This window comes from Triticum urartu, chromosome 5 (genome assembly GCF_003073215.2).
Source record: "Triticum urartu cultivar G1812 chromosome 5, Tu2.1, whole genome shotgun sequence".
Lineage (NCBI taxonomy): Eukaryota > Viridiplantae > Streptophyta > Magnoliopsida > Poales > Poaceae > Triticum > Triticum urartu.
The window spans coordinates 617,365,855-617,380,895 of record NC_053026.1 but is presented as its reverse complement, the minus strand read 5'-3'; positions in this window follow the sequence as shown (position 1 = coordinate 617,380,895).

Here is a 15,041-nt window from a genome sequence, read left to right as displayed (position 1 = left end):
GCTCCGGCGGAGCTGTTCTGCCGGGGAAACTTCCCTCCGGGAGGGGGAAATCATCGCCATCGTCATCACAAATGCTCCTCTCATCGGGAGGGGCCCAATCTCCATCAACATCTTCACCAGAACCATCTCCTCTCGAATCCGAGTTCATCTCTTGTATCCAATTCTTGTCTCTAAGTCTGGGATTGGTACCTGTAGGTTGCTAGTAGTGTGGGTTACTCTTGAAGTTGATGGTAGCCGGTTTATTTGGTGGAAGATCATATGTTCAGATCCTATATGCATATTAATACCCCTCTGATTATGAACATGAATATGCTTTGTGAGTAGTTACGCTTGTTCCTGAGGACATGGGAGAAGTCTTGCTATTAGTAGTCATGTGAATTTGGTATTCGTTCGATATTTTGATGAGATGTATGTTGTCTCTCCTCTAGTGGTATTATGTTAACGTCGACTACGTGACATTTCACCATTATTTGGGCCTGGAGGAAGGCATTGGGAAGTAATAAGTAGATGATGGGTTGCTAGAGTGACAGAAGCTTAAACCCTAGTTTATGTGTTGCTTCGTAAGGGGCTGATTTGGATCCATATGTTTCATGCTATGGTTAGGTTTACCTTAATACTTCTGTTGTAGTTGTGGATGCTTGCAATGGGGGTTCATCATAAGTGGGATGCTTGTCCAAGTAAGGACAGCACCCAAGCACCGGTCCACCCACATATCAAATTATCAAAGTACCGAACGCGAATCATATGAAAGTGATGAAAACTAGCTTGACGATAATTCCCATGTGTCCTCGGGAGCGCTTTCCTTCATATAAGAGTTTGTCCAGGCTTGTCCTTTGCTACAAAAAGGATTGGGCCACCTTGCTGCACTTTATTTACTTTTGTTACTTGTTGCTCGTTACAAATTATATTATCACAAAACTATCTATTACATATAATTTCAGTGCTTGCAGAGAATACGTTGCTGAAAACCGCTTATCATTTCCTTCTACTCCTCGTTGGGTTCGACACTCTTACTTATAGAAAGGACTACGATAGATCCCCTATACTTGTGGGTCATCAGCCGTCGGCAGAGCTCTGACGGCATCAGCCGGCCGATGGAAGTCGAATCTCCATGGTGAGCTCCATGCCGATGGCATGTATATGTCGACAGCTGCTGTCGACATAGATGGACGTATGCCGACGGTTGCTGTTGGCATCGATTGCTGTGTAACGATGGTAATTCTATGCCGTCAATTTCCCCCTGACCGTCAGCATATCTCCATCTATGTCGATGACCCCGACAAAAAGCCGTCGGCATAGAATATGTCTGTCACAGCCCTAGAATTTGCTTGTAGCTAATTACCTGAGTGAGCATCATGCATCATTTCTAAATTCTGAAAGTTAAATTGAGGTTAGTTGACACCCTCATAAATCACTTCAAAAATAATCAACATTAAAATCTTTTCAAAGAAGTCCAAGAAAATGTTCCTCTTAGTCTCTGAAAACATTGGCAAGAGGTAAAACTTAAAATATTTTTGGAATCTCAGAGATATTTATTTTGGGCCTTTGAATTAAATCAATAACTATTTGCATTGGGTATGTATTAATTAATTAATTAATATATGTCCACTAATTCTGATCTTTGGTGAAGGGCTTTGGAATAATCCAACTAGTCCCTACAAGAATTATCAGAAGCAACAAAAATGATTTAGTGTCTAAAACTAAATCAAAACAAATTACAGAAAATGCCAAACAGAAAGAATTAGAAAAGAGAGAGAGAGAGAGAAGAGCTCACCCGACGCTCACCTGTCGGCCCACTACTGTGCTAGGCCCAACCCACCTGGCAGCCCAGCCACCTGGCCGGCCCACCGATGGCAGGGGCGTCTTCTTCCTCCTGCCAGAAGGCAGAGGAGAAGACAGCCACGGCGTCGCAGCGTGCCACGCCGGCAGCTGCCTACCTGGCTGCCCCCTCGTCGCCCTGGACTCCCTCTGTGACGCCACACTACCCCCCTGGACCCCCTTGACGCTCTCACACTCTTCCTCGCCCTCGTCCCATTCTCCGTCTCTCTCTTACGCGTGCGACCGAACGCAGCCGTCGCCGCCGACGAGCTCCCCCACGGCCACAGCCATCTTTGAGCCTCTCCGTTGCGCCCCCGAGCTCCGCCTGGTGCCCCTCTTCCTCCTCGCCAAGCCACGCAAGCCGAGGATCACCATGCCGTCGTCTTCGAGCTCGTCACCACTGCTTCTGCTCGCCGGACTTCGCCGATCGATTCGCCGCCTCCGACGCCTCCCCGAGCACGCTGGCCCTCCCTATGTCACCACAGTGAGCCCCGAGTCGTTTCCCCCTTTTCCCCTGGTCGTTTTGACCTCTAGTCCATAGCCCCATCTTGGCCGAGAACTCCACGCCGCCGGCGATGTCGCCGCCATGGCCACAGCCACCGCAGCTCATGTCCGAGCATACCATCGTGCTCAGCACGGTCCCATGAGCCCGCAGACAACCGCAGCGCCCCCTCCCATACTCTGTAGCGCTATCCCGAGGATGCCCGAGCTGCTGCCGCCGCTGAACCTCGTCGCTGGCCACTTTTCTGGCCACCCCAGCTCCTACCACCACCCCCAGTGGATGCGCCTCACTCCCAGGAACCCGTAGGTGCAACCCACGGATCGAATGGTGCCCTGTAGGGCATTTCCGAGCCGCCCCGCCGTCTCTGTCGTCGCCGGCGGCTAAACGCCGGCGACCCCTGACCTGTTGACCGGCATGGGTTGACCCCACTGCCCGGTTTGACCTCCCCCTCTCTCTCACTGACTTACGGGCCCCGCCTGACTAATTACTCTAGTTAGCGCTAATTAACTAGTTAGGTTAGTTACTACAGTCGCTGACCAGTGGGCCCAGGCTAGTTAGTTAGGGCTAACTAACTTAGTTAGTTGACTGGGTCACTGACCAGTGTGTCCCACTGGTCAGGTTTGACCTGGTCGACGCCTTTGACCTGCTGACATCACCTTGACGTCATGCTGACGCACTAATACATTTTCTGGATTTAGTTTAAATTATAATAATTCAGAAAATTCCAGAAAATGCCCAAAACTTCTAAAAATCATAGAAAATCAACCGTAACTCCAAATGAAATAAATTATATATGAAAAATTATCAGAAAAATTCAAGGAATCTGTTTATGGCATTTTCATGCATGTTTGAACAATGTTTGTCCTCTGTTTTGGACAAAACAAATAAATGGCATTTAACTAATCATATATGGAGTTTGAATTTGAATCTTGTATTCAAACCAACTTCATTTAATTGTGTTGCTAGTTGCATTAGCTCAATCAACAACATATTGCCATGTCATTATCATGCATCATGTTGTGCATTGCATTGATTGTGTTCCTTCTCTATTGCCGGTGATTGTCCCCTCTCGGTAGACGCTGCTCCGACGTTGTGATCGTTGACACTGATGAAGACTCAATGTTATCTTCAGAAGTGCCAGGCAAGCAAAACCCCCTTGTTCATTCCGATACAATCCCACTCTCTCGCTCCTGCTCTCTTTTACTGCATTAGGACAACAATGATTCAACTGTTACATGCTGCGGTAGTTGAACCCCTTTTCTCTGCATGACCTGTCATTGCCACAGTAAATAGATGAAACCCACTAGCATGAGTAGGAGTTGTTTGAGCCCTGATGTGCCTACTCATTCATGCTTGTTGTCATGCCTGCTATTGCATAGAGTTGTGTCAGGTCTGATTCATCGGGAATGAATCGGAGGTGTGTGAACATGTCCTACTGTTGGGAGCTAAATGTGTGAACACAATTTGGTAAAGGTAGCGGTGAGAGGCCATGTAGGAGTACATGGTGGGTTGTCTCATTGCAGCCGTCCTCAGGAACTGAGTTCTATGTTTGTGATCCATGAAACAGTTACTACCATGCATTGGGCCCGAAACCAATGGACCCTCTCGGCATCTTGATCATCCTTGTCCTCTGTCTAGGAGTTGCAACTAGTTTCTGGTGTTTATAGGATATGTGTTGGCGGCCGTGCATAGCGCTGACCCTAGGGGTGGGCTATGATGCGGTAGATACACCGTGGCCGGGCATGCCGGGCGCCCGTTTGGTGTCTCGGAACCCTGTACACATCGTCCGGGGTCGTATGTGGAAACCTCGGCCGGACTCCCTACGGATGGAACCTGGATAGGCGATAAACCTGGACTAGAGACTTGAGTGTTTAGGTAGGCCGTGGCCGACACCCTCGTTGGGCTTCCGCTTGAAGGTTGCCGAGTACATGTCGTGTAAACGACGGTAAGTGGTGGGAGCGTGTGTGAAGAAGTACACCCCTGCAGGGTTAACATCATCTATTCGAATAGCCGTGTCCGCGGTAATGGACTTCTGGGTTGCCTATAACAGTTCATAGACAAGTGAAAGTGGATACTCTAAAACTCGCAAGATAAGTGTGAGTGCTATGGATGGCCTTCCCGTAGGGAGACGGGAGCGGATCCATAGTGGTGTATTGAATGGTGAATATGTGGACTCATGTGCGCCACCTCAAAAGAGTTGCTTGCAGTCGTAGTTCAGGTTAGCCACTAAGTCAAAGCTGGCTTGCTGCAGTTAAACTCCACCACCCCCTTTATTGATACTGATGCATATGTAGATAGTTCTGATGTAAGTCTTGCTGGGTACATTTGTACTCACTTTTGCTTAATTTATGTTTGCAGAGAGACTTCAGTCTCGCTAGTAGTTTCACGTGGACTTCGACGTTTAGCTTGATACCTCAGCTACGATCTTGTGCCCTCGGCAGGATCTGGTAGATAGTCAGGCTTCTCAGCCTTTTCCATTTGTAGATGTCTGTACTCAGACATGTTAAGCTTCCGCATGTGCTTTGATTTGTATGCTATGATTGTTGGGTCATGAGACCCATGTTTGTAATATCTTGCTCCTCGGAGCCTAATGAATAAATACTTTGAGTCGTAGAGTTATGTTGTGATGCCATGTTGTATTTACACATATCGAGCATATTGTGTGTATGATTGAAATGCTTGGTATGTGTGGGATCCGACAATCTAGTTGTTTATCCTTGGCAGCCTCTCTTATGGGGAAATGTAGTCCAGTGCTTCCTTGAGCCATAGTAGTCCGCTACAGCCCGGTTCATCGGAGTCCTGCTAGCCCAGCACTACTGCTCAGATCACTTGACTGGCCGGCATGTGTTTCACTTCGTTCCTGTGTCTGTCCCTTTAGGGAAATGTCACGCGGTGACATCCGGAGTCCTGCCTAGCCTGCTACAGCCCGGGTTCCCGGAGTCCTGTTAGCCCAGTGCTACAGCCCGGATTCACACGCTGCTGACCGACATGCTCGATGTGATTCATGTATGCCTGTCCCCATAGGTTAGTGCTGCTTTGGGTTCACGACTAGCCATGTCGGCCCGGGTTCTCTGTCATATGGATGCTAGCGACATTATCATATACATGAGCCAAAAGGCGCAAACGGTCCCGGGCCATGGTAAGGCGACACCCGTGGGAATACCGTGCGTGAGGCCGCAAAGTGATATGAGGTGTTACCGGCTAGATCGATGTGACTTGGAATCGGGGTCCTGACAATGTCGTCGGTATAGCCAGTTATTTCGGTAGTGACTGACCATGTTTCTGTATCTACAAACATGCGTGCGTTTGTTGCATACTTGAGAAAAGTATAATCCTGCCGGGGACACCTCAAAATTTATATCGTCAAAGAGTTGACATTGCAATTATTGAAGAGCCCAAGCACTTGAACTGGTACCATCATGGAAAGCGTTGATCTGTATACACAAACTTATAAGTTCTGATAGTAGGAAATTCTATTAGCAAATTATTCAAGATACATTGGATAAGGAATTTGCATAATGCGACTCTTTTAGTACCTTATGTTTTCTTTTTTTGACAATTTGAGATTGCTTTTATCACGCTTGTCGTGTAGTCAGTACCTTATGATGTCTCTGAGTAGAAAGATTGGATCTTAAGAAGCAACAAGAGATGCCATTACAAAAGCACAAAGCTGTAAGCATAAAACGAAAATGGATGTGCTGGTGACTACTCGTGTGTCGGCTCTCTTCTACGTAGCGGCTGTTGTTTCATGCCACTAGGTGGCCTTCTTTCTTCTTCTTTAGTTGTTGCTTCCTTGGGGCATGTTTGTATTGTTGTCCAGCTGTCATTTTTTATTTGTGACTTTTAACCTGGTTTGTATGGACATTTGTTTTATTTATAAAAAGAAGCAAAAGTTTATTTTGAATGTGAAACTAATAATAGATGTAAACATGGCCCAAGTAAATGTGGCGGGCCATTAGCCACACAACCGAATTCGACTATCCTTTACCAAAGACCTGTATGAAACAACTCGCCAAACAAAAGCTTGCGGTCCACTAGCTCCCTTCCCGATCGACTATATTTTCTTGTTTTCACAAAATAAACAACAATAGAGCATCTACAGCTGGGCGCCTCATACACCCGGGTGGGCCGTCCATTTTCGACCTAGACGGGCTCCGTAAACGGGTCTCAAATGCCCGGGCTGACCGGCACCACTCATATCCAGCCCAAATATGAGGTGGATATGAGGTCACCCGGGTGCGCCTGGGCACTCCCGCCACGTTGGACCAGATAGCCTGACCCCATCGAAAATTGCACCAAATCCACCAAACCCTTTCTCCTCTTCCCGCCGCCCTCCAAGCTTTCCCGCGCCCGAACCCTCGCCGTCGTCCACCCTTACTCCCAATCCTCACCACCTGTCCCGATCCACCACCAAAAATGCCATCCAGGTTGTCCCAGACTGCCACGGAGACGCAGTCCTCCTCGTCCGTCGACGTCCCTTCGTCGACTCTAACTTGCAAGGCAGAGAACGTCGCCCGAAAGTTGCGGCAACGCCGGTAGCGAGAGAGGGAGGAAGCGGCGGCATCGCAGGGAGGTTCGGACATGGTCGAGTAGCTGTCTCCTTCGTCACACCTGGAACCCCGCACCCCTTCCATCCAAGAGTCGGCGTGGATTACGCCGTCTGACCCCATTGTGACAGAGGAGGATCCGATGGCTGACTGGGCCATTCCTGAGAGCTTTCTGCCCATGAAGATGCCGACGGTCGATGTATGTGACTCTCCCCAGCTCGTTCGGGCGCAGATGAGCACTATCCTCGACATGTTTCGATCGACAGAATGACCGAACAAGAGTCCCTATATTTTCTTTGCTCCTATCCGATGAGATTTTTACATAGACCACTAGTTCATTTTGCACATGATGAATGCTTTCAAACCATAATCATGTTGTAGGCGTTCTTGTCGAACATGATCGATGACAATGAAGATTCGACCGAAATGGAGTATGAATTGGAGGCCACCACCGCATTTGAAGTTGGGATAACATCCGATCCCAATCTGAGCAAGAACCAGAAGAAGACCAATAAGATGAAGGCAAGAGGTCCTACATTCTCAAGATCCGAGGACATCTTGTCGGTCAAAGTTTGGTTGGCCACAATGATGGATCCAATATGCGGCACCGAGCAAAAGGGGAACAAGTATTGGGAGATAATTTGGGAGGAGTATCTGTTGGGGAACGTAGCAATTTCAAAAAAATCCTGCGCACACACACAAGATCATGGTGATGCATAGCAATGAGAGGGGAGAGTGTGTCTACGTACCCTCGTAGACTGAAAGCGGAAGCGTTAGCACAACGCGGTTGATGTAGTTGTACGTCTTCACGATCCGACCGATCCAAGTGTCGAACGCACGACACCTCCGAGTTAAGCACACATTCTGCTCGATGACGTCCCACGAACTCCGATCCAGCAGAGCTTCACGGGAGAGTTTCGTCAGCACGACGGCGTGATGACGGCGTTTATGATGCTACCGACGCAGGGCTTCACCTAACCACCGCTACGATATAATAACGGTAGTTTATGGTGGAGGGGGGCACCGCACACAGCTGGAATAGATCAATAGATCAACTTGTGTGTCTAGAGGTGCCCCCTGCCCCCGTATATAAAGGAGCAAGGGGGAGGCTGGCCGGCCCCTGAGGCGCGCCAGGAGGAGGAATCCTCCTCCTAGTAGGAGTAGGATTCCCCTCTTTCCTACTCCTACTAGGAGGGGAAAGGAAGGGGAAGAGGGAGAAGGAAAGGGGGCGCCCCCCTCTCCTAGTCCAATTCGGACCAGAGGGGGAGGGGCGCGCGGCCTGCCCTAGGCCAGCCCTCTCTCTCTCCAATAAGGCCCATAAGGCCCACTATTTCTCCCGGGGGGGTCCGGTAAGCCTCCGGCACTCCGGTTTTCTCCGAAACCATCCGGAACACTTCCGGTGTCCGAATATAGTCGTCTAATATATCGATCTTTATGTCTCGACAATTTCGAGACTCCTCGTCATGACCATGATCATATCTGGGACTCCAAACTACCTTTGGTACATCAAAATACAAAAACTCATAATACCGATCGTTACCAAACTTTAAGCATGCGAACCCTACGGGTTCGAGAACTATGTAAACATGACCGAGACACGTTTCCGGTCAATAACCAACAACGGAACCTGGATGTTCATATTGGCTCCCACATATTCTATGAAGATCTTTATCGGTCAAACCGCATAACAACATATGATGTTCCCTTTGTCATCGGTATGTTACTTGCCCGAGATTCGGTCGTTGGTATCTCAATACCTAGTTCAATCTCATTACCAGCAAGTCTCTTTACTCGTTCTGTAATACATCATCCCGCAACTAACTCATTAGTTACAATGCTTGCAAGGCTTATAGTGATGTGCATTACCGAGTGGGCCCAGAGATACCTCTCCGACAATCGGAGTGACAAATCCTAATCTTGATTTATGCCAAATCAACAAGTACCATCGGAGACACCTGTAGAGCACCTTTATAATCACCCAGTTATGTTGTGAGGTTTGGTAGCACACAAAGTGTTCCTCCGGTAATTGGGAGTTTCATAATCTCATAGTCATAGGAACATGTATAAGTCATGAAGAAAGCAATAGCAGAAAACTAAATGATCAAGTGCTAAGCTAACGGAATGGGTCAAGTCAATCACATCATTCTCCTAATGATGTGATCCATTAATCAAATGATAACTCATGTCTATGGTTAGGAAACTTAACCATCTTTGATTAATGAGCTAGTCAAGTAGAGGCATACTAGTGACACTCTGTTTGTCTATGTATTCACACATGTACTAAGTTTCCGGTTAATACAATTCTAGCATGAATAATAAACATTTATCATGATATGAGGAAATAAATAATAACTTTATTATTGCCTCTAGGGCATATTTCCTTCACTCTCCCACTTGCACTAGAGTCAATAATCTAGATTACACAATAATGATTCTAACACCCATGGAGCCTTGGTGCTGATCATGTTTTGCTCGTGAGAGAGGCTTAGTCAACGGGTCTGCAACATTCAGATCCGTATGTATCTTGAAAATATCTATGTCTCCCACCTGGACTTGATCGCGGATGGAATTGAAGCGTCTCTTGATGTGCTTGGTTCTCTTGTGAAATCTGGATTCCTTTGCCAAGGCAATTGCACCAGTATTGTCACAAAAGATTTTCATTGGACCTTATGCACTAGGTATGACACCTAGATCAGATATAAACTCCTTCATCCAGGCTCCTTCATTCGCTGCTTCCGAAGCAGCAATGTACTACACTTCACGTGTAGATCCCGCCACGACGCTTTGTTTAGAACTGCTCCAACTGGCAGCTCCACCGTTCAATATAAACACATATCCGGTTTGCGATTTCGAATCATTCAGATCAGTGTCAAAACTTGCATCAACGTAACCATTTACGATGAGCTCTTTGTCACCTCTATAAACGAGAAACATATCCTTTGTCGTTTTCAGGTATTTCAGGATGTTCTTGACCGCTGTCCAGTGATCCACTCCTGGATTACTTTGGTACCTCCCTGCTAAACTAATAGCAAGGCACACTTCAGGTCTGGAACACAGCATTGCATACATGATACAACCTATGGCTGAAGCATAGGGAACATCTTTCATTTTCTCTCTATCTTCTGAAGTGGTCAGGCATTGAGTCTTACTCAACTTCACACCTTGTAACACGGGCAAGAACCCTTTCTTTGCATGATCCATTTTGAACTTCTTCAAAGCTTTGTCAAGGTATGTGCTTTGTGAAAGTCCAGTTAAGCGTCTTGATCTATCTCAATAGATCTTGAAGCCCAATATATAAGCAGCTTCACCGAGGTCTTTAATTGAAAAATTCTTATTCAAGTATCCTTTTATGCTATTCAAAAATTCCGTATCATTTCCGATCAACAATCTGTCATCTACATCTAATATCAGAAATGCTACAGAGCTCCCACTCACTTTCTTGTAAATACAGGCGTATCCAAAAGTTTGTATAAAACCATATGCTTTGATCACACTATCAAAGCATATATTCCAACTCCGAGAGGCTTGCAACAGTCCATAAATGGATCGCTGGAGCTTGCACACTTTGTTATCACCTTTTGGATCGACAAAACCTCCTGGTTGCATCATATACAACTCTACTTTAAGATATCCATTAAGGAATGAAGTTTTGACATCCATTTGCCAAATTTCATAATCATAAAATGCGGCAATTGCTAATATGATTCGGATGGACTTAAGCATCGCTATGGGTGAGAAGGTCTCATCGTAGTCAGCTCCTTGAACTTGTCAAAAACCTTTTGCATTAAGTCGATCTTTGTAGACAGTAACATTACCGTCAGTGTCAGTCTTCTTCTTGCAGATCCATTTACTCTCTATTGCCTCCGATCATCGGGCAAGTCAAACAAAGTCCACACTCTGTTCTCATACATGGATCCCATCTCAGATTTCATAGCCTCAAGCCATTTTGCGGAATCTGGGCTCATCATCGCTTCCTCATAGTTCATAGGTTCATCATGGTCAAGTAACATGACCTCCAGAACAGGATTGTCGTGCCACTCTAGTGCGGATCTTACTCTAGTTGACCTAGAGGTTCGGTAGTAACTTGATCAGAAGTTTCATGATCATCATCATTAGCTTCCTCACTTACTAGTGTACGAATCACTGGAACTGATTTCAGTGATGAACTACTTTCCAATAAGGGAGCAGGCACAATTACCTCATCATGTTCTACTTTCCTCCCACTCACTTCTTTCAAGAGAAACTCCTTCTCTAGAAAGGATCCATTCTTAGCAACAAATATCTTGCCTTCAGATCTATGATAGAAGGTGTACCCAACAGTCTCCTTTGGGAATCCTATGAAGACACATTTCTCTGATTTGGGTTCGAGCTTATCAGGTTGAAGCTTTTTCACATAAGCATCGGAGCCCCAAACTTTAAGAAACGACAACTTGGGTTTCTTCCCAAACCACAGTTCATAAGGTGTCGTCTCAACGGATTTAGATGGTGCCCTATTTAACGTGAATGCAGCTGTCTCTAAAGCATAACCCCACAACGATAGCGGTAAACCAGTAAGAGACATCATAGATCGCACCATATCTAGGAAAGTATGATTACGACTTTCGGACACACCATTACGCTGTGGTGTTCCGGGTGGCATGAGTTGCGAAACTATTCCGCATTGTTTCAAATCAAGACTAAACTTGTAACTCAAATATTCTCCTCCACAATCAGATCATAGAAACTTTATTTTCTTGTTATGATGATTTTCCACTTCACTCTGAAATTCCTTGAACTTTTCAAATGTTTTAGACTTATGTTTCATCAAGTAGATATACCCATATCTGCTCAAATCATCTGTGAAGGTGAGAAAATAACGATATCCGCCGCGAGCCTCAATATTCATCAGGCCACATACATCGGTATGTATGATTTCCAACAATTATGTTGCTCGCTCCATAGTTCCGGAGAACGCCGTTTTAGTCATCTTGCCCAGGAGGCATGGTTTGCAAGTACCAAGTGATTCATAATCAAGTGTTTCCAAAAGTCCATCAGAATGGAGTTTCTTCATGTGCTTTATACCAATATGACCTAAACAGTAGTGCTACAAATAAGTCTGGTACCTCCCTGCTCGTCATGACCATGATCATATCCGGGACTCCAAACTACCTTCGGTACATCAAAACACAAAAACTCATAATACCGATCGTCACCAAACTTTAAGCATGCGGACCCTACGGGTTCGAGAACTATGTAAACATGACCGAGACACGTTTCCGGTCAATAACCAACAACGGAACCTGGATGTTCATATTGGCTCCCACATATTCTACGAAGATCTTTATCGGTCAAACCGCATAACAACATACGATGTTCCCTTTGTCATCGGTATGTTACTTGCCCGAGATTCGGTCGTCGGTATCTCAATACCTAGTTCAATCTCATTACCAGCAAGTCTCTTTACTCGTTCTGTAATACATCATCCCGCAACTAACTTATTAGTTACAATGCTTGCAAGGCTTATAGTGATGTGCATTATCGAGTGGGCCCAGAGATACCTCTCCGACAATTGGAGTGACAAATCCTAATCTTGATTTATGCCAAATCAACAAGTACCATCGGAGACACCTGTAGAGCACCTTTATAATCACCCAGTTACGTTGTGAGGTTTGGTAGCACACAAAGTGTTCCTCCGGTAATTGGGAGTTTCATAATCTCATCGTCATAGGAACATGTATAAGTCATGAAGAAAGCAATAGCAGAAAACTAAATGATCAAGTGCTAAGCTAACGGAATGGGTCAAGTCAATCACATCATTCTCCTAATGATGTGATCCATTAATCAAATGACAACTCATGTCTATGGTTAGGAAACTTAACCATCTTTGATTAATGAGCTAGTCAAGTAGAGGCATACTAGTGACACTCTGTTTGTCTATGTATTCACACATGTACTAAGTTTCCGGTTAATACAATTCTAGCATGAATAATAAACATTTATCATGATATGAGGAAATAAATAATAACTTTATTATTGCCTCTAGGGCATATTTCCTTCACTCTCCCACTTGCACTAGAGTCAATAATCTAGATTACACAGTAATGATTCTAACACCCATGGAGACTTGGTGCTGATCATGTTTTGCTCGTGAGAGAGGCTTAGTCAACGAGTCTGCAACATTCAGATCCATATGTGTCTTGAAAATATCTATGTCTCCCACCTGGACTTGATCGCGGATGGAATTGAAGCGTCTCTTGATGTGCTTGGTTCTCTTGTGAAATCTGGATTCCTTTTCCAAGGCAATTGCACCAGTATTGTCACAAAAGATTTTCATTGGACCTTATGCACTAGGTATGACACCTAGATCGGATATGAACTCCTTCATCCAGGCTCCTTCATTCGCTGCTTCCGAAGCAGCAATGTACTACACTTCACGCATGGATCCCGCCACGACGCTTTGTTTAGAACTGCTCCAACTGGCAGCTCCACCGTTCAATATAAACACATATCCGGTTTGCAATTTCGAATCATTCAGATCAGTGTCAAAACTTGCATCAATGTAACCATTTACGATGAGCTCTTTGTCACCTCCATAAACGAGAAACATATCCTTTGTCGTTTTCAGGTATTTCAGGATGTTCTTGACCGCTGTCCAGTGATCCACTCCTGGATTACTTTGGTACCTCCCTGCTAAACTAATAGCAAGGCTCACTTCATGTCTGGTACACAGCATTGCATACATGATAGAGCCTATGGCTGAAGCATAGGGAACATCTTTCATTTTCTCTCTATCTTCTGAAGTGGTCAGGCATTGAGTCTTGCTCAACTTCACACCTTGTAACACGGGCAAGAACCCTTTGTTTGCCTGATCCATTTTGAACTTCTTCAAAACTTTGTCAAGGTATGTGCTTTGTGAAAGTCCAGTTAAGCGTCTTGATCTATCTCTATAGATCTTGATGCCCAATATGTAAGCAGCTTCACCGAGGTCTTTCATTGAAAAACTGTTATTCAAATATCCTTTTGTGCTATCCAGAAATTCTATATCATTTCCAATCAACAATATGTCATCCACACATAATATTAGAAATGCTACAGAGCTCCCACTCACTTTCTTGTAAATACAGGCTTCTCCAAAAGCATAAAACCATATGTTATTCCAACTCCGAGAGGCTTACACCAGTCCATAAATGGATCGCTGGAGCTTGCACACTTTGTTAGCACCCTTTGGATCAATAAAACCTTCAGGTTGCATCATATACAACTCTTCTTCCAGAAATCCATTCAGGAATGCAGTCTTTACATCCATTTTCCAAATTTCATAATCATAAAATGCGGCAATAGCTAACATGATTTAGACGGACTTAAGCATCGCTACGGGTGAGAAGGTCTCATCATAGTCAACTCCTTGAACTTGTCGAAAACCTTTTGCAACAGGTTAAGCTTTGTAGACAGTAACATTACCATCAGTGTCTGTCTTCTTCTTGAAGATCCATTTATTCTCGATGGCTTGCCGATAATCGGGCAAGTCAACCAAAGTCCACACTTTGTTCTCATACATGGATCCCATCTCAGATTTCATGGCCTCCAGCCATTTTGCAGAATCTGGGCTCATCATCGCTTCCTCATAGTTCGTAGGTTCATCATGGTCTAGTAACATGACCTCCAGAATAGGATTATCGTACCACTTTGGTGTGGATCTTACTCTGGTTGACCTACGAGGTTTGGTAGTAATTTGATCCGAAGTTTCATGATCATCATCATTAGCTTCCTCACTAATTGGTGTAGGTGTCACAGGAACCGGTTTCTGTGATGAACTACTTTCCAATAAGGGAGCAGGTACAGTTACCTCATCAAGTTCTACTTTCCTCTCACTCAGTTCTTTCGAGAGAAACTCCTTCTCTAGAAAGGATCCATTCTTAGCAACAAAGATCTTGCCTTCGGATCTGTGATAGAAGGTGTACCCAACTGATTCTTTTGGGTATCCTATGAAGACACATTTCTCCGATTTGGGTTCGAGCTTATCGGGTTGAAGATTTTTCACATAAGCGTCGCAGCCTCAAACTTTAAGAAACGACAACTTTGGCTTCTTGCCAAACCACAGTTCATAAGGAGTCGTATCAAAGGATTTAGATGGTGCCCTATTTAACGTGAATGCAGCTGTCTCTAAATCATAACCCCAAAATGATAGCGGTAAA